This window comes from Amblyraja radiata, chromosome 27, assembly GCF_010909765.2.
Source record: "Amblyraja radiata isolate CabotCenter1 chromosome 27, sAmbRad1.1.pri, whole genome shotgun sequence".
NCBI lineage: Eukaryota > Metazoa > Chordata > Chondrichthyes > Rajiformes > Rajidae > Amblyraja > Amblyraja radiata.
In genome coordinates this window covers 33080336-33099372 of record NC_045982.1, presented here as the reverse complement: position 1 = coordinate 33099372, position 19037 = coordinate 33080336, and positions in this window count along the sequence as shown.

Below are 19037 nucleotides of genomic sequence, written 5' to 3'. Positions count from 1 at the left end.
ATGTACCATCAAGAGAGAGTTAGATTTAGCTCTTGGGGCTAAGGGAATCAAGGGATATGGGGAGAAAGCAGGAACGGGGTACTGATTTTGTATGATCAGCAATGATCATATTGAATGGCGATGCTGACTCGAAGGGCTGAATGGCCTACTCCTGCACCTATTGTCTATGTTTCTATAGACTGTTATTTTAGCCTGCAGTAACAGAATACATGTATAGCTATTAAAAACATCTTGATTTTTGAAAATCCTGTGGGAAAAATAACTTTTGTTATTGCGAGTTTAAAACTCCCCAGCGGCAGAGACCCAGGTTCGATCCTGACCTTGGGAGCTTTCTGTGTGGAATGTGCATGTTTCCCTATGACTTTGGGGGTTTCCTCTGAGTGATTTAGTTTCCTCTCACATTCCAAAGATGTGCGGGTTTGTAGATTAATAGGTCACTGCAAATTGCCCCTGGTGTGTAGAGAGTGGATGCAAACGTGGGATAACAAAGAACTAGTGTGAGTGGGTGATCGATGGTCGGCATGGACTCTATGGGTTGAAGGGTCTGTTTTCATGCTGTATCACTAAACTAACATTAAACTAACATTAAACTACTCCTTTCTCCCATTGACATACTTGTTTCTAGAATGTGAGGTTTCTAAGGAATGCAACAATCATGTTATGCCAGAACTTTATTTTATGTTCAGACATATGTTTGAAAATCCCGTTGGAAAAAAACACAGTGGCACAGCAGTAGAGTTGCTGCCTTACAGCGCCAGACACCTGACTACGGGTGCTGTCTGTACGGAGTTTGCACATTCTACCCGTGACCTGCGTGGGGTTTATTCGGGAGCTCCGGTTTCTTCCCACACTCCAAAGTAGTACCGTGTTGTAGGCTTTGGCTTGGTATAATTGTAAATTGTCCCTAGTGTGTATAGGATTCTGTTAATATGCAGAGATCACTGGTCTGCATGGACTAAGTGGGCTAAAGGGTCTGTTTCCATGCTATATCTCTAAACTACACTAAACTATTGTGAATGTGAAACTCTCTATGCGTTGGAGCAACATGTAACCCATTCCTATTTACAATCCTCATGAGCACAATATTCACAATAATTTCCTTGGATGGAATAATGTGCCGTCTGTAGATGACATGTGCATGCACCTTTAACATAGTGACCTCACCACTACTAACCACTCCCCATATCACAAGTATAATTACAACCTCGTACTGCACGACGGCGTGGTCGTGAAGGGACACAAGGTTGTTGTGCCTGCTGCGCTGCACGACCACTATTTTCAGGCCGCCCACAGCGGTCATCCTGGAGCCGAGGCCACTCTGTCTCACGCTCAGAGCCAGTTCTACTGGCCCGGCATGGCTCAGTACATCCGGGAGAGGGTCTCCGCCTGCTCCACCTGCAACAGCCTCGCTCCCCACCAGCAACGCCAGCCGCTTCTGCACCAGCCTGCTCCCGAACTGCCCTGGATGGCGGTTGCCACTGTCATTTTCGAGTGGCGTGGCAAGCACTTCCTGGTCCTTGTCGACTTTTACTCCAGCTGGTTCGAGGTTGACCAGCTGCGCTCCCTCACGTCTTCGGCCGTTATCGGGAAGCTGCGCCGCCACTTCGCTACCTTCGGCTCCCCGGCCAGCCTGCAGTCGGACAATGGCAGCCAGTTTACGAGCGCCGAGTTTCGGGATTTTGCGGCCAGCTGGAATTTCCGCCACTACACCAGCAGCCTGGAGTACCCGCAGAGCAACGGCCTGGCAGAGCGCGCAGTCCGCAGTGCTAAGGACTTGCTGGAACATTGTCGATTGTCTCACTCAGACTTTTACCTGGCCCTCCTTAACCATCGCGACATCTCCCGCGACCCTGCCATGGGCCCCCCGCGTGCCTCGGACCCTGCCTTCTCAGCTCTACCAGCCAAAGTCTCCTCCGGCTCATCCTCCCTCGCCTGCCCGTCTGCCCGCTGCTGCACCCGTTTCCCCTCCTCCTTCTCCGTCTTCTCCCTCTCCTCCCAGATCCCCCGTTCCGGTTCGGTCTCCTGCCCCTGCGCCGGTTCCTCTTCTTCCTGCAGGGAGGGGAGATGGTGAGATGCGATCCCGGTCAGGGTGCGTTGTCAAGCCGCCCGTCCGCTATGGCAGCTTTGCGTAACTGTTCACAGCGCATGAGACGTGGTCGCCCTGTCACTACCTTGTTGCCTCTTGTTTCTAAGGGGAAGGATGTAGATGATATGTGCATGCACCTTTAACATAGTGACCTCACCACTACTAACCACTCCCCATATCACAAGTATAATTACAACCTCCCCACCGACTGATCTCTCTCTAGTTCCCGTGACAGACCACGTACAGCTAGTGCAGTAATGTATGTACAGTATGAATAAACTGGAGTAAAGTCTCAGAGTGTTGGTGACTCTTCTTTACACCGTCCAAAGAATTTTGTTACCTACATTTACATTGATTGCAGGCATGTGGCCTTGGATGTCAAAACCAAATGGCTTTCGACAACTCTGATAGTATTGTACTTGAGTTTAGTTTAGTTTAGTATAATTTAGAGATACAGTGCGGAACCAGGCCCACTGGCTTGTCGGGTCCGCGCCGACCAGTGATTCCCGCACACTAATACTATCCTACACACACTAGGGACAATTTACAATTTTACCAAAGCCAGTTGGCCTGTAAACCTGTACGTCTTTGGAGTGTGTGGGGGACATCTGGAGAACACACGCTTCCAGCCCAGTAATGTCCTCGTATCCTCACGTCCATCATCACTTCCCAGTCTCTGGTCTTCGAGGACGAACAGGGCCCGGCTCGACGGCTTCCCCCTAACCACCCACAGTCCGCTGGGAGCTTCTGCTGCGCAACGGGCAAGGAGCATCCCTTAGACTAATAAAGGGGTCTGCTCTCCGGCACTGCTGCTGTGCCACCATGCCACCCCTATGTATGCCAGATATAAGCAGTTGGAATCAAGCAGACCCCTTTATTAGTCTAAGGGATGCTCCTTGCCCGTTGCGCGGCAGAAGCTCCCAGCGGACTGTGGGTGGTTAGGGGGAAGCCGTCAAGCCGGGCCCTGTTCGGCCTCGAAGACCAGAGACTGGGAGGTGATGATGGACATGACGGATGAGGCGTGAGGCCGGTGAGAGAGTAGAGGGAACCGGGGTCTGTCCCACCGTGTTCTCAAGGTCGACTGCAGAAGGTGCCCCCGCTGCACAAAGGTGGACGAGTGAGGAGAGGGGCGTCAGTTCGCAGGTCGATCCACACATCCATGGAAGGTGACGGCTGGACGTCCTGCAGCAGCCTGGGGGTCGCCTGGTCCAGGAACACTGCATAAGATCTAGAGCCCCCAGATCATATTGGACTCTGAAAAGGGCAGCAAAACTTGCTACCTGTTGCATACGGTCTCCGTAGACTATTTCTGTACACTGTGCTTAGATATGGGAATACTTTAGTGGACTGTATGTAATGAAAATAATTTCACTGTGCATCTGCACGTGACAATAAAAGGCATTGAAACCCGGGTCTTCAGCGCTGTAAAGCCACAATTCTACAGTGCCGTGTGACTTAGTGATGATGTCGTAAAATTAGCGATGCTTCCAGCCCAGTAATGTCTATCTTTTATTGGAATATTAGCTCTTGCTTGGTAACTTGAATATGTGCTTAGCTCTGACAATAGGGAAGGAAGTTGAGGACCTTCCCATGGCTTGTATGTTAATGGATTGAGCTACACATTCAAGGAGCACAGTGGTAGAGTGTGAAAATCTCCAAAATTATATCTTCAGACTGCGTACACATGCAGTACACGGCCCCTATGAGACCACAGTCAATCTAACGATAGACAGCAAATACCAGAGAGGGCAACCAGGTCCATTGTATGCAATTATAATAATTTGATCAATAAAGCAAGTTATTGATTCTTCCACACATAACTGCATTATGCTTAATATATTTTTGATGGAGTTGCCTTTTAATATTTTTGCATTTATTATTTGAAAATCAGGGACAAAATACCATTCTCACAAATCACCACAACTTGATTAAACCAATGTCAGCAAGAGTTCTTCCTTTGTGCAAGTTTAGTTTAGTTCTAGTTTAGAGATACAGTGCAGAAACAGGCCCTTCGGCCCATCGAGTCCTCGCCGACCTGCGATCCCCGTACACTAACACTCTCCTACACACACTAGGGATAATTTACAATTTCACCAAAGCCCATTAGCCTACAGACCTATACGCCCTTGTACACATTTGGAGTGTGGGAGGAAACCCACACATGTCACGGGTAGAATGTACAATCCCCGTACAGACAACACCCGTGGTCAGGATCAAACCCGTGTCTCTGGCGCTGTGAGGCAGCAACTCTACCGCTGTGAATGGTGTTAAGCTTCATGATAATTGTGGCTGCTGCACTCATCCAAGGCAGTGGAGAGTGTCCCATTACATTCCTCCTCATTCTAGATGGTGAATAGACCTTGGCAAGTCACACATGACAGAACGATCTGCTTCTGGCCTGATCATAGAAGAGTACAGCACAGGAACAGACCCTTCAGCCCACAATGTCTGCACCCACCACTTCCTGTTTAGAAACCTTTTCCTGCACATCTCCTTTAAACTTTTCCCCCGAATTATGCACTGAATTATAGTCACAGAATTAACATGTGTAGGAAAGAACTGCAGATGCTGGTTTAAATTGAAGATAGACACAAAATGCTGGAGTAATTCAGTGGGTCAGGCAGCATCTCTGGAGAGAAGGAATGGGTCGAGACCCTTCTTCAGACTGATTAATGAAGGATTAATATGCTTGGTGCAGTTAAGGTTTTGGTCAGTGGTGAACCCCAGGATATTGATGGAAGGAGTCAGCAATGGTGATGGCGTGAAGGGAGATGGGAAGACTCTCTCTTATTGGTCACTGACTGGGACTTCTGCAGCATGGAAGTATTGTCTTGCCTGAAGCTTATCTCAATTTTGCTGCCTTCGCTGCTTTATTCGTTGAGGATTTGCTCATGGAATTAAACATCGTGTGATCACGGTAAATATCCCCACTTCCAACGTTCTGTTGTAAAGATGAATTTTGTTTGGTTTAGTGATACAGTGCGGAAACAGGCCCTTCGGTCCACTGAGTTCACACCGACCAACGATCCCCACACACTAACGCTACCCTACACACACTAGGGACAATTTTACATTTATACATTTATACCAAGTTAATTAACCTACATCTTTGGAGTGTGAAGCTGAGTCTCACGTTGCGAGTTGACACAAGAGGTACCCCGAGTGAAAGACTCGTAGTTGTGTACAAGATTGCAAGTGTATGATCAAGAGTTTAACCGAGTTCCCACGGGTATGACAAGTTTGCCGTTTGCTTGTCATTTCTGCAATGTTCCAAGTTCGTCTCCCGAGTTACTCTTGAGCCAATCCAGATTGGAGGTTTGTTTTAATAAACAACAGTGTTATGTTTTAATAAGCAACAGTGTTAAAGAAGACCTCTCCATCCTGTGGCTTTGTTTTAAAGATAGAATTCAGCGCGGCCGCATCTATTGATGTGACCTACAAAGGGAAAATGCGCACCATCCAGTGCCAGAGCAGTTATACTGAATATTTGTTTGAAACACACAGGTTTGATATGTTTTAATTGAAACTGAAGGGAGCGACTGCCCCGGGGCGACTGGCACTGACCTGCTGGCATCGCCGACGTGAAGACAGTGCAAAGCCCCCGCGCCGGTGCAATGGGTGGGGAGCTGGAGAGGGGAGGGAAGGGGTCACACACATGGCCGGGAAGCAGAGGGGTGTAGGTGGGGGTGGTGACAGATAGGGCCAACAATGAGTGGAGAAAGACAGAAACACTGACGTGCAAAGGAGACCTACAACAGTGCATGATCTCTCTCACGTTATGGCAGGTGATTGTTGCTGGGAAACTGAAGGGAGCGACAATCTGCTGCTGCCTGCCCCCTGAGTTAAAGAGTTCCCACGGTAGACTCACGATACACTAAGGTAAACGCACGGGCCACTACGTTCTTACAACGAGTTAAAATGTTTCAATTCTTAACCACAAGAGTAAATTTGACTCGTGGAAAACTTTAAACATGTTTGATTTTTTTCCAAAGTTAACGAGTTTCACGGGTACCTGCCGTTAGCGCCACGAGTCACTAAGTTGCGTCCACGAGTTCCGTACGTTAATCGTACGTTATTACCACAAATTTTAACTCGGGGTACCTCTTGTGTCAACTCGCAACATGAGACTCAGCTTTGAGAGGAAATCGAAGACATCGGAGAATACTATGCAGGTCATGGGGAGAACGTACAAACTCCGTACAGACAACACCTGTAGTTAGGATCAAACCAGGGTCTCTGGCATTGTAAGGCAGTAGCTCTACGGGTGCGCCACTGTGCCGCTTAAACGGGCTGAAGTCATTCTCTGGAGAAATTCTTGCAGCCAAATCCTGAGTTTGTGGTGATAATACAGACATTGTCCTTTAGTGTGTGAGGTAGGAGTATAATCACTGAGGTGTCTCGCCTTTAATTCCCAATGACTTCAATGCTATCACGACTCCTCGATGTCACACTCAGTCGAGTGCGGCTTTGCTTCAAGGGCCATCAGTCTCCCCTTAGATCTGTAATTAAGTTCTATGATCCATGCTTTGATCAATCTGCGTAGCGGTAGATTTGCTGCCTTACAGCGCCAGAGTCCTGGGTTCGATCCTGACCACGGGTGCTGTCTGTACGGAGTTTGTACGTTCTTCCCATGACCTGCATGGATTTTCTCAAAGATCTTCGGTTTCCTCCCACACGCCAAAGATTTGTAAGTTAATTGGCTTTGTGTAAATGTAAAATTGTCCCTCGTGTGTATAGGGTAGCGTTAATGAGTGGTTATCGCTGGTCGATGCTGACTCAGTGGGGCAAAGGCCTATTTCCGCACTGTATCTCTAAACTAAACTAAAACACTAAACAATGTTGTGATGGTATCTGAAGCCAGGTGGTCTTTGTAAACGTCAAACTCTACATAGAACATGAAACATGGAACAGTACAGCACAGGCACAGGTCTTGCTGTCCACAATGTCTGCGCTGGGCATGATGCCAAATTAAACTAATATCGTCTGCCTGTATGTTGATCCATATACCGCTACATTCCTTGCATATACATGTGGGGTATGATCATTAGTGCAATAGATAGGGTAAATGCATTTACCTAGAATTTCACATGTAAAAGTCCTTTACCTAGAATAAGGTAATCAATAACCAGGGGATATAGATTTAAGATGTGAGGGGAAAGATTTCATATGAACCTGAGGGGCAACTTTTTCACATTGAGGGTGGCAGGTATATGGAATAAGCTGCCAGAGGAGGAAGTTACTATAACCATATTTGTTCAGGTACATGGATAGGAAAGGTTTAGAGGGATATGTGTCAAACGCAGGCAGGTATGACTATTGTGGATGGACAAGTTGGGCCTGTTTCCATGCTATATGACTCGAATATATTTTGCTCCTGTTCAATGTAACTGCTAACTTCCAGACAAGATTACAATGATGGGGCTTTTTCACGGGGCGAGTTGACGCAAGATGTCACCAGAGTGAAGTGGTCGTGGTCCAGCACGAGTCTCGCACGATATAACGGGAGGTAGATAAAGAGTTCCCACGGTACTCGGCATTTCTGTTATTTGTGCGAGTGACTTGTCCGTCTCCCGAGCTTTCGCGTTAATTCTTGAATGAACATCGTGAACTACACGTGACACAAATGATGTAACTTTTTTTTTCACACACTATAAATATCCTCCCTTGGTTGAATTGGCTCATTTGGAGACATGTTTTACTGTGTATGTGGGAGACACAGATGGACTGAGCACAGTACCTCGGTCTTACTGTGTGTGGGAGAGGGGGAGAAAGAGACGTACACTCACAGAGGCAGAGTCTCTCAGCCTGTGTAAGAGGGAGGGAGAGAGAGAGAGAGGCACACACAAGGTGGATGTGAAATCTCACCTGCCTGTTTCAGTGACAGACACCCGCCGCCAGTAAATGAAGACACCCCCATCTGTCTCCCCCTCCTCTCCCTCGACTCCCCCACCTTTCCCTCCCAACTCCAGTCCCGTCCCGACCCCCTGGGAAACTGAATAGAGCAACAATATAGATATAGAAACTGAAACAATATAGAAACTGAATAGAGCAACATGGCAAAAACATCTCTGACACGCTTTACCCCCTTTCATTGAGATTTTCTGGGAGCCATCTCTGCAAGTGTTCCTGTTAAAAAGCTTATCCAACAATGACAATTAGGTGGGACGTCCTCGAAGGACACATGTTCCCTTGTCGATATTGAGACCACCTTTTTTACTCACCTTCTGTCCCCTCTGTCCAGCTTCCGGGTTTACCATTCGCAGGAGTTCCCACGCGCTATATCTCTAAAATCTGAAGTTAGGTAATGTCTAAAGGAACTGCAGACGCTGGTTAATGCTGGTTAATACGCACAGAAGGACACAAAATGTTGGTGTAAATCAGCAGGTGTCAGACCTGGGAAGAAAAACATAAAAAGCTGGAGTAAGTCAGCGGGTCAGGCAGCATCTCTGGAGAAAAAGAATAGGTGGCGATTCGAATCAGAACCCTTCTTCAGACAGCCTAATCGGCATTGAGTCTGAAGATGTGTCTCGTCCTGAAACATCAGCTATTTTTCTCCAGAGATGCTGCTTGACTCGCTGAGTTACTCCAGCTTTTTGTGTCTGTCTTCGGTTTAAACCAGCATGTGCAGTTCACTCCTTACACGGGTCTCTGTACAACATTGATTGGTAGCGCTCCGGACCCTGCTTCGGAAAGGCATCGATCGCTAGTCGGCGAGGACTCCGACCTGTATCTCTCAAAGAAGTACATGTTAAAAAATTCTCATGGACCATAAAAATGCGTAACCTTTCAGTAAAGTCCCTTTTAAAGTCCCTTTTAAAGATTATAGTTATTTTCTTGAATCTCATTAACATAACTCATGAATAAGTTGATGTCCATATGCAGATGCAAATCTTTATTTTTATTTATTTTTTAAATTCAATCCCACAGAAGACTATTTTTACTCACCTTCTGTCCCCTCTGTCCAGCTCCGGGTTCACCGTTCGCAGGAGTTCCCACGGTACCCGCAAGAGTTATTACGGATATTGCACTGGCCACTACGTCCATATAATGTTGCAATGCTCAACCACAAGTGTACAAGTCACTCTTGGAGAAATTCAAACTTTCTTGAATTTTCTCCCGAGTCACCAAGTTACACGATTACCTGCCGTTAGCGCTACGGTGGTCCCCGGTGGTCCACGAATGCCGTACTGTTATCGCACGAGGTTCCCACGATGTTAAACTCTGGTTAACTCTTGCGTCAAGTCGCCCCGTGAAAAGGCTGCTTGACTATACATTACAGTCTAACCTTCTTCAAAAACATACTAGGTAAATAGCAAAAAACTTCTGTGAAAACATACATTCTATATTTTGGTAAACATATTATCAATCCATTTGACTGTTTATAAAGAAGCAAATCTTCATAAGAATTCTTCTCCACAAGAAACAATACAATGTTCTTTACAAATGGATACAATTTCCCAGTGAATACTGTTAAGTTCAATCCTGAAATTTAAAATAAATAATTTTGGTATTGATTGATTGAGATGTTGAGATCAAACTCATATTGGCAGATTTGGATCGTTTTATGAAGCTAAATTCCATCTGTTCCTATACAATAACATTTAAATAACGTTAGCAACTCCTTTCGGAAGTACCTGACCATGAAGCTGTGTTGATGGGAACCCGTGTGAAAACAAACTCATCAGCGGTTCAATTAGACCCATGTGGTGCCAAGTCAGTAAATTCACAAATATGAGGCACTAATGTGGAAGTGTTTCTCATTTCACTCTAATTCCAAGCTAGTATAATGGTAAGTTTAACAAAAACGGTCTTCCTTGTTAGTTGAGTGATTAACAACCTGAAGGATTGTCACAGCACGATTGTAATTGTTCACTTTCTGGGACGGACTGGTCGGTTGACAGTCATTATCAATTATCTATTTATTAAAGTTGGGCGACACGGTGGCGCAGAGGTAGAGTTGCTGTCTCACAGCGCCAGAGACCCGGGTTCGATCCTGACTATGGGTGCTGTCTGTACGGAGTTTGCACTTTTGTATGTTATAGAAGTGATATTATTCCTCAGGACTTCTTGTACAATGGTTTATGATGTATTTCAATAGCACTAGGGAATTTATCTTCATGGCTGCTGTACTCAGGAAGTGCACAGATGCCTGACTGCTGCAGACACTATTATGAATGATTATCAATGCATTCGGTGGATGCAGATAATTAGGCTAGGGAGAGAGACGCTATTTGTATTGATTGTGGATCTAAGCAAGAGGGAAGATGGCTGAAAATGAAGGTCAGATGTTTAGGGTAGGAAACACTACCCCACGTAACATGTAATATGAAGGCACGGTGGCACAGGGGTAGAGTTGCTGCCTTACAGCACCAGAGACCCGGGTTCAATCCTGACTACAGTGTTGTCTGTATGGAGTTTGTACGTTCTCCCCGTGGCCAACGTAGATTTTCTCCAGGATCTTCGGTATCCTCGGTATCCTCTCACACTCCAAAGACGTACAGGTTTGCAGGTTAATAGGCATGGTAAAATTGTAAATCGTTCCTGGTGAGTGTATAGGATAGTGTTAGTGTGTGGGATCGCTGGTCAGTGTAGCCTCGTTGGGCTGTAGGGCCTGTTTCCACGTGGTATCTCTAAACTAATCTAAACTAAATGTATGTTTATTCTGTTAGTTGTGAGATGAATTTCCTGCATTAATTTCCTGGGTATTTAATGTGCAAAAGCAGAACCTACATAAATATCACAGGGAAGGGATTCAGTGTGAAATGTTATTTTCATGCAACTAATGACAATGTAATGGTTATCCAGCAAATAAAGCAATTCCCAATTTGTATCCTTTGCTCGCCATATGTTTCTGATGGATTAGTTCTTCTATTATAATCATCAACATTTCCAGCCTTAGATCAGCGTGGTTTGTGAAACTGTGAAACCACTACTGTTGAGTTTAGTTTACTGTCATGTGTACAGTGAACATCTTTTGTTGCGTACTGACCAGTCACTATGCTGCCAGAATGGACCCACAGCTTCTCAAGATTCCTCACATTCAATTGATTGATTTGTTGGAAGATATCGAACAAAAACAGGCCCTTCGGCCCACTGAGTCCATGTCGACCACCCGTTCCCACTAGTTCCATGTTATTCCAATTTTGTATCCATTCTCTGCTCCCTCGTGGCAATTTACAGAGGCCGATTAACCTACAAAACTGCACGTCTTTGGGATGTGGGAGGAAAGCGGGGCACCCAGAGGAAACCCATGCAGTCACAGGAAGAATATGCAAACTCCACACAGACAGCACCCGAGGTCAGGATCGAACCAGGGTCTCGGGCACTGTGAGGCAGTGGTTCTACCTGCTGCACCACTGTGCTGCCCAATAACAGATTATGATCAGTCCCCTACATCAACAACACTCACAATAAGTAAAATACAAAGTGCTGGAGGACCTCAACAATCTCTGGAGGGAATGGACAGGCAACGTTTCAGGTTGAGACATTTCTTCAGACCAATTAAATTCATAAGTGATAGGAGCAGATTTAGACCATTCAGACTATCGTCTAATCTGCCATTTATTCAAGGCTGATCTATCTCTCCCTTCCAACCCCATTCTGCTGCCTTCTCCCCCTAAACCTTGACTCCCGCACTAATCAAGAATCTATCTGCGGGGGGAATGTACAAACAAGTGTGGTAGTAGGGAGAAAGCCCCCACTGTACAATCTTATTCCTTTAACTAATTTATTCAGACCTCAGCAATTCAAGACGGATCCTATCCACACTGCGCTTTCAACTCTGATATTTAAGCACATTACCTCCTCTTTGTATTCATTCCACTGGGGCTAGTGCCTCTTCCTTTATTGTGACTGTCTCAGGCAGACTGATATGGAGACACCATTTAGTTATTCAATCAAGCTCATTTCCTTCATAATAAGGCCAGGTCCCTTATCAACTACATCATTCTTTGACTATTTCTTTAAATTGAAAATGTGTTTGAAAGAAAGATTTTTGTGTTCCTTTTTCAGCTGCTTGCTAATCTATATTCATGGGCATGTTTTATTCCTGATTTTTCATCTTTAGTCTTTAGTTTGATTCAGGGGGAACCAGCGGTAGGGGGGGCAGGGGGAAGGACAATGGAGGAACTGCCGGGAGGGTGCGAGGGGGGAGGGGTGGGGGTAGGGGCGGGGGAGAGCAATAAAGGAGTCGGCGGGGGTACTTTGTAACTTTGTCTGCACCGTTTATGTGGCGACTATTTGTATACCTTGGGTAACCAGCAAAGAGTTCCACTGTGACTTGTCACATCATACAATAAAATCTTCCATTCCATTCAAAATCATGAAGAGCACACTGATGTTGAACCTCCTTGTTTCTGTTTTATCCTAATCCTTTCGTTGATGCGTCAGTGGTGGAGAGAGTTAGTAGCTTAGTGGTTAGTACGAGAGTAATCCCAGGAATGCTTGGGTTAACATAAGATGAGTGTTTGATGGCATTGGGCCTATACTCGCTGGAATTTAGAAGGATGAAGGGTACACCTCATTGAAACTTTGAATCGTGAAATGCCTTGATAGACAGGATTTGGAGAGGATGTTTTCACTAGTCTAGGACCAGAGACCATAGCCTCAGAATAAAAGAAAGTACCATTAGAAAGGAGATGAGGAATTTCTTTACTCACAGGGTGGTGAATCAGTGGAACTCATTACCACAGGCGGCTGTGGAGGCCAAGTCAATGGATATTTTTAAGGCGGAAATTGACAGGCTCTTGATTGGTATGGGTGTCAGGGGTTATGGGGAGAAGGCAAGGGGAATAAGGTTGATAGAGAAAGAAAGATCAGACTTGATGGGCCGAATGGAGTAATTTTGATCCAGAATCATATGAACTTCAAATCCCTGAGCATTAACATCTCAGATGCCCTTGCCTGGTCCCAGCATGTAGATGTGATCATGAAGGCATGCCAGTGCCTCTACTTTCTTAGAAGTTTAAAAACATTTGGTATGTCCTCAAATACTCCAAGGGTTGTACTGTAGAAAGTATCCTGACTGATTGAATCGTGGCCTGCAATGGCAATTCCAACACTGGAATGCAAGCTGCAGAGAGTGGTAGATTCAGTATGGTCGGGTCTTTCACGGGCGCATCCAATCCCTCCATCAGCTACATGAGGCACTGCCCAAGAAGGTGGCATTAATATTATCAAGGGTTGCCACCTTGCAGACACTTGCAGGGCTCTTCTCACTGCTACAAGGTGCAAAAACAGCTACTTCTCAACAAATATCAGGCTCCCAAACCAACATGTGCTTTGCTAAAGATAGACGCAAAATTGATTTTTTTAAATTTGGTTTGATTCAATTTATCGTCATTGCACTTTTCAGTGCAACAAATTGGTTTAGCCTGCAGTCATAACATAGAATAAATAACAAACACTCAACACAGTTTAAAGTCCCAAAGTCAGTGCCTCTTCCCTCCTTGCTCTCCCTCTGCGCTGAGGCAATCCAAGCCTCTGATGTTGTGACCCCGGCCGGGTGATGGTAGGTAAGTCCCGCGGCTGAATCCGTGCTCCGCAAACGGGCCGGTTCAAACTCCGCGGCCCCGGGCGGTCGAAGCTGCCGAAACTGCCGTCCTCCAGTCCAGCGGACGCAGCTGTAGTTGCGGGAGCTCCGGAAAACAGAACTCGAGCTCCCGATGATGTCGTCCACTGGCCCGCGGCCGAGCCTCCGAGGCTCCAAAGTCGGGTCGGAAGTTGGGTCGCACCGCAACCACAGCCCCGAAGTCAGCCAGCCCCGCATTGGTAAGTCCTGGCTCTGCCTCCGCAGCCTCGAGGTCGGTTGCAGTTGGAGGCCGCCAGCTCCGCGATAGGCCTCAGCGCAGACGGACACGGAGACGGGGGATACGGCAAGAAAGGTTGCATCCCCCCCCGAAGGAAGAGTCAAGAAACATGTTACACCCACCCCCCCACACATACACAACTAAATAAACCAGCATCTGCAGCTCTTTCCTACACATTGTATAACGCTAATCCTAATTTGATATCAAACACTGCGGACCACTTCTTGAACTAACACAGTCTTGTTTCAATCAATCAGATTTATTCATCACATACACAATATACAATAAAGTGCAGTGAAATGAATTTGCCAGCAGCGGTACAATAAAAAAGAACACACAATACACAATAAAAATTTAACACAACCATCCACCACAGCATTCTTCACTGTGGTGGAAGGCACAAAGTACAGTCAGACCTCCTCCATTTTCCCCCATGGTTGGGGCCATAAATCTCCGCAGTCGCCGCTGCGGGCGGCCAGATGGCAGGCTCTCTCGTCTGGAAGGTAAGTCCCGAATCGGTTCTTTCCAACTGCGGCTTCAGGATGACGTAGGCCACAGACCGGCGGTCAGAGCTCTTCTCCAGGGATTCCCGGCGAGGGATCCTGCTCCGGAAGGTAGGTAACTAAGTCCCCGCCGCGCCCGCGGCTAGAACCTCTGCAGTGTGCGGCTTCAAGATGTTGTACGCCGCGGGACGACGGATCGGAGCTCTTCTTCTCCGGAGGTCCCCAACGAGGGATCCCAGGCTCCGGACACCGCACCCGCAGCTAGAAGCTCTGCAGTCTGCGGCTTCAAGGTGTTGTAGGCCACGTGGCGGCGGTTGAACCTTCTAGCCGCGGGCTCCAATAGTTTTTTGCGCTCATGTCTTATTTTTGCAGTCTTTTTCTTTTCAATGATTTGTAAAAATTATGTGTAAATTGTATAATTTATAAATATTGTCTCAAATGATGTGAACATCCGGTGGCGCTCTTTTTTTATTTTTTGTTATGTTTAGAGTATGTTTTTTAAGTTTTTGTCTATTTTATGTGGGGGGAAGCGGGTTGGGTAAGCTTTAGTCGGTTCCTGGCGAGGATGCGGCTATTAACCGAGTGGCATCCTCGCCCCCCCCCCCCCCCTTCCCTCGCAGCCTACCAACTGGATTGGTGTGGCCTTTCCTGCCGGGACCGGACCAGAGCTTCAGCAGCTGTGACGCTGTGCTTGATACATCGCGGAGCGGGCGAGGCCTTACCATAGGATCGCTGCTTGGATCTCCGGAGTGTTGGGCCGCTGCTCCAACATCACGGAGCTGTGGATGCTGAGCTCCCAACGCGGGCGGCGCTGACCTCAACATGGCGGAGTCCTGGGACCCTTTGCCGGGTGTCGCCAATGCGAATCTCCACCCTGCGCAGCCTGTGGACATTGGGAGCCGCGGACCCCGGTGGAGGGTGGCCAATTCAGAGGTGCAGGCCGCTGAGGATGTTCTCCCATTCGATGTCGGAGTTCCATCATTCCCGGCTAGAGGGCCTGAACATCGGGCTGCCCGTAGCGGCGACTACAGGGTGCTCAGGAGGCCCCGACCACGGGTGAACATTGGGGAACATCAGTGAGGAGGTTGACTGGACTTTGGTTCCTTCCCTCACAGTAGGGAACTTTGGTGCCGCTGTGGGGATGTTTGTGTTGTGGACTACTGTGTTCAGTGGTTTTTTTAAATTTTATTTTTTGTGTGACTGTAAGGGAGAGAGAATTTTGTTGTCTCTTATTTGAAGACAATGACAATAAATTAAATCAAATCAATTCAAAATCAAATCAAATACATGTTTGTGATGCTGGGATTTGAATAGTCCCACTACCGCACTGTACATGCGCATACGAAAATAAACTCTAAACACAAAATGCTGGAGTAACTCAGCGGGACAGGCAGCATCTCTGGTGAGAAGGAACGGGTGACATTTCGAATCGAGACCCTTCTTCAAACTCAATTTGGCTTGATCAATATTATTTTAGTTATGCAGTTGCATAACTTTAAATTTTGATGCCCTCCTTCATCCCTCAAATGATTGCATGTCAACTCTTATTAAACTATCTCCTCTTTGGCCTCCACCTAAATTTCACAGTCAGAATTCAAAGAATAACTCGTACATTTCCAAAGTCAAAGTCATCTCTTGGGTGTTCCGAGCATAAAATCATCCAACATTTCTCTCTGACTTGCTCGTTTAATTAAGCAGGTAGCTCTCCTTTCCTTTGGGATGTTCTTAGTTCCATTTGAGGGGAGCCATCTTCAACAGTCATGGTATTTGTGTATTCAGTTAACATCCCATTCTTGTGTGACAAATATTAAAGTGCTTTATTTTCTCTTATGTTATGCCAGATTATTTTCTCTCTCCTGATTCATTGCATTATTTATCAAAATACATTCTGAATGTCTGCCTTCATCCAAAAGTCATGACATTCCAAATTAGTCACATTTTAACAGAGTAAAGTCCTGAAAGCCTTAGCAAGGGTGCATAGTGCATCACATAAACACAAGACATGAAGAAGGGTCTCGATCTGAAACATTGCCCATTCCTTCTCCCCAGAGATGCTGCCTCACCCGCTGAGTTAAAGGCCTGTCCCACTTGGCTGTCTTTCTCGTGCCATTTACTCGACCTGCTAGCGTGTGGGTAGCATGTGGGTAGCATGTGGGTATCGTGGGACGGGCGAACGAGTGGTGTGGAGGAGTGTGGAGTGGTGTGGATTTCGTCCTTGACGAAATTTTCGCGCGCCACCGGTCTGTCGCGTAACTGATGGCCAAAGTGGGACAGGCCTAAGACTGTGGCGCGGTGCAAAATCTCACCTCCAACAGCAGCAGAAGCAGGCAAACGATCGTCGAGCTCGGCCTGGGGATCACGGCCATTGCGGATCCGGATCCGCCCCCACTCCTAGTGCCAGAGCAGGGCCAAGACGATTGGAGATAGACATAAAATGCTGGAGTAACTCAGCGGGACCGGCAGCATCTCTGGAGATAAGCAATGGGTGACGTTTCGGGTCAAGACCCTTCTTTCAGGCTGAAGAGGAGTCTCAACCCGAAACGTTACCCATTCCTTCTCTTCAGAGATGCTGCCGGTCCCGCTGAGTTACTCCAACATTTTGTGTCTATCTTCAAATGACGTCACGTGCTCCAGACGGCTTTGCGGATGCATGATGACGCGCGCGACTCTCGCGGGACCGTCGCGCCTCAACGCGACGACGAGGTCGAGTAATTAGCGTGCCAAGGACACGTAAGTGGGACAGGGGCTTTACTCCAGCATTTTGTGTCTAACACAAGACATTCTTTCATTTGGCTCCTAATTACTTCTTGCTTCAGAAACATCAAACTACTTGATCTGTTCCCTTAATTTCAGCACAATGTCCTGAGCCTTCGAACTACTTCTAAGCTTTCCTGAGTTCTTGCATATTGTTTTCTGGACTCCATTAAATTTTAACTTTCTTTAGAAAAGTTTATATTTTTTAAAATGTCATATACTTTCAGAACCTCCTATATTTTCTAAAGATATGCACTAATTTACAGATTTCAATTGCGTTTAAGCAACCAGAGCAGCCAAATTAGTGACATGCATCTCTTTTAAGGACATTACTCAACTAAACTCAACTTGGACGGCACGGTGGCACACCAGTCGATTTGCTGCCTCACAGCGCCAGAGACCGAGGTTCAAGCCTGACTATGGGTGCTTGTCTGTATGGAGTTAGTACATTCTACCCGTGACCTGCATGAATTTTCTCCGAAATCTTCGATTTCCTCCCACACTCCAAAGACGTGCAGGTTTGTAGGTTAATTGGCTTGGTATAAAATGTAAATTGTCTAAAGTATGTGTATGATAGTGTTAATCTGTGGAAATCACTGATCAGTGTGGACTCGGTGGGCCGTAGGGCCTGTTTCCGTGCTGCATCTCTAAACCAAACTAAACTGCCATGTTTATCAAAGTATAGTTCACAAATCATTGTAAATAAAATCAATTTTCCAATCAATTAATTCCTTTGCTTTTTATCTCCTTGCCTTTAAATCAGACTTCAAGTTGTTTAACACCCAGAAGATGTTTTAAAGCATTAGTTCTCAAGTTCACAAGCTATAGGAGATGAATTCAACCATTCAGCCCATCGAGTAACTCCGTCATTCATTCATGGTTCATTTCTACCTCCTAATACCATAGACTACTTCCTGTCTATGCTGTATGTTGATTTTAGAAAAAACTCTACCCTACATCGCTATGATTTTTGGCCATCTTACTTGCAGTCCTCCTCCGCTGAGGCAGTCCCGAGGATTTTTCCAATGGATGAAAAATAAAAATGTTACGAGTGTTTAAAAAATCTTGAGATCAGCTGATTGGTCCTCTCGCCTGTCAATCTCTATGATGAAGATAACGCCCCTTCGGGGAGGGTGGGGGGGAGGGAGGGCAGGACTATAAAATCCTCGATTTCTGGAGGTGAGTCAGTCACTCTGGAAGATCGCGAGGGAGAGGCCACAATTGTGATTCTAAGCCGTGAATCAACTGAACTGTGAGTCTGCAATGTACTTGCAATAATGATTTGTTAGCCCTTAATGAAAAGGAAATGAATTATTTAGACTGCCCTGTGCTTGAAACTGCAATGGAAATGGAAATGAAATAAAATTCCAATGACCTGTTTGTCCTGCCCAGTGCTTGAAACTGCAATGGAAATGGAAATAAAATGAAAATGCAATGAGCTGTTTGGCCTGCCCTGTGCTTGAAATTGCAATGGAAATGAAAATGAAATGAAAATGCAATGAGCTTTTTGGTCTGCCCTGTGCTTGAACCTGCAATGGAATTGGAAGTGAAATGAAAATGCAATGAGCTGTTTGGCCTGCCCTGTGCTTGAAACTGCAATGGAAATGGAAATGAAATGAAAATGCAATTAGCTGTTTTGCCTGCCCTGTGCTTGACACTGCATTGGAAATGGAAATTAAATGAAAATGCAATGAGCTGTTTGACCTTCCCTGTGCTTGAAACTGCAATGGGAATGGAAATGAAATGAAAATGCAATGAACTGTTTTGTCTGCCCTGTGCTTGAAACTGCAATGGAAATGAAATTAAATGAAAATGAAATTAGTTGTATGGCCTGCCCTGACCTTTCAACTGCAATTGAATGAATGAATGAATGAATGATATCTTTTA